Here is a 2026-nt window from a genome sequence, read left to right as displayed (position 1 = left end):
CCACCAGACACATCCATAGCTGAGTGTCCTTTCAGCTTTGGCCCAGCCGCTTCACTCTTTCTGGCGCTACTTGGAAATACCCTCTGCTCTTCCAGAGCAGAGTATATCAGTAGTATATTGGACACCTTCCGACCTGAGGGTCTCATCTTCCGGCGTCATATCTTTTAGCCTTGTGATACGTTCCATGGGGTTTTCTTGGCAAGGATACTGGAGTGGGTTGCCATTTCCTTCTCCAGTGGACCACATTTTGTCAGAACTCTCTGCCATGACCTGTCCGTCTTGGGTGGCCCTGCACGGCATAGCTTATGGCTTCACTGAGTTACGCAAGCCCCTTCACCACAACAAGGCAGTGATCCATGAAGGGGGGGGGAAAGCCTACAGCACCCGGTATTCCCAGGCGGTCTCCCATCCAAGTACTAACCAGGCCTGACCCTGCTAGCTTCCGAGATCAGACGAGATCGGGCGAGTTCAGGGTAGTATGGCCGTAGGCGATATCCATTGACTCTACAGTTAACATATTTCAAAGCTGACATTAATATCTTGCTTATAATGCTGTAGGTTATAATGCAGAATAATTATAAGGTGTATTTTTTCCTGGAAGGAAGGCTAGAAAAACAGGACAGCATAGTAACATAAAATGCAGTGTTTCATAGTAATAGGGAAGAAATGTAGTAGGATGCCAGAGAGTGTTTTTACTACTACTACTACTTCGGTGTTGGATCCAGACTAAATTACTTGCACTTAGTTCTGACTGAAAAACATGGGATTTCAGTCATGATTAACTGTCTCGTTCATTTTGATGGGACCTAAGTTCAATTAACTTAGACTGTATCCAACCATTACTACTACTACTAGTACCACTACAAATTGAAATCAAATTATTTTTCTCCATGTTACTGGTATCAGTGTCAGCACAATCTTCAAGAATGTGTTAGATTTTTGTTTAATCTTGCAGCATTCTTTGGGTTAGATCCAGATATACTCTGGATCAACTGCACTGGCAGAAGTGAAATTCCCTGACCTCTCATAGCAAAAACTTTTTATTTTATTATAATTGCTTTATAGAGAAGAGACTTTTCCAGCTCCATAAAAACAGCACAAAATGGCAGCAGTTTGGTTTAGTACATTTTTTTAATTGGGCAGTATACAACGGGAGGACATCATTTCCAAAGACACTTTTGTGCATGCCGATACGCTGTGTAAAGTAATTGTTTATATAGCTTCTGGATTGACCACGCTGCTATATGTAGCATTTGTTCTTCTGTTTGTGCAGTCCTCTAACTGTGCTCATAATTTCTTTTAGAACATTTGATTCTATTTTCTAACAAATTTTAAGAAAATAGCATCCAGTCATTAGCTTAGGCTCCTTTCTCTACTAAGTTAGGTCTCCAGCACAGAACTGCAGTTCCTCTTTTTTTATCTAAGATATTTGTAACCCACCTTTTGACCCAAACAAGACCACAAAGCAGTTTACCCACATAAAACCTAATAATATAAAACAGATAGGCTGGAGCACTGGGCTGAAAACAACAGAATGAAATGTAATAGGGATAAATGCCAAGTTCTGCACCTAGGAAAAAGAAACCAAATGCACAGTTACAAGATGGGAGATACTTGGCTCAATAATACTACAAACGAGAAGGATCTTTGAATTGTTGTAGATCACAAGCTGAATACGAGCCAACCATGTGATGTGGCTGCCAAAAAGGCAAATGCTCTTTGGGGCTGCATTAATAGAAGCATAGCTTCCAAATCCCAGGAAGTACTAGTTCCCCTCTACTCAGCCCTGGTTAGGCCTCATCTTGAGTACTGTGTCCAGTCCTGGGCACCACACTTTAAGAAGGATGCAGACAAACTGGAGAGGGTTCAGAGGAGGGCAACAAAGATGATCAGGGGACTGGAAACAAAGCCCTATGAGGAGAGACTGAAAGAACTGGGCATGTTTAGCCTTGAAGAGAAGACTGAGAGGATATATGATAGTGCTCTTCAAGTACTTGAAAGGTTTTCACAGAGACGAAGACTCTGA

At 41.9% G+C, this 2026-nt stretch overlaps 1 non-coding gene across 1 annotated transcript; it reads right to left on the bottom strand.

Moving 5' to 3' along the window:
- Positions 1 to 372: 372 nt before the first annotated feature.
- On the bottom strand, positions 373 to 490 carry LOC146352484 (5S ribosomal RNA). The gene has a single exon (XR_014788741.1). It is a non-coding gene; the product is annotated as a 5S ribosomal RNA (ribosomal RNA).
- Between the last annotated feature and the right edge of the window lie 1536 nt (positions 491 to 2026).

The sequence above is a fragment of the Heloderma suspectum genome, chromosome 2 (assembly GCF_057233095.1).
Source record: "Heloderma suspectum isolate Gila_16-S chromosome 2, 16-S_ref, whole genome shotgun sequence".
Lineage (NCBI taxonomy): Eukaryota > Metazoa > Chordata > Lepidosauria > Squamata > Helodermatidae > Heloderma > Heloderma suspectum.
This window is presented reverse-complemented; position numbering and strand designations above follow the sequence as displayed.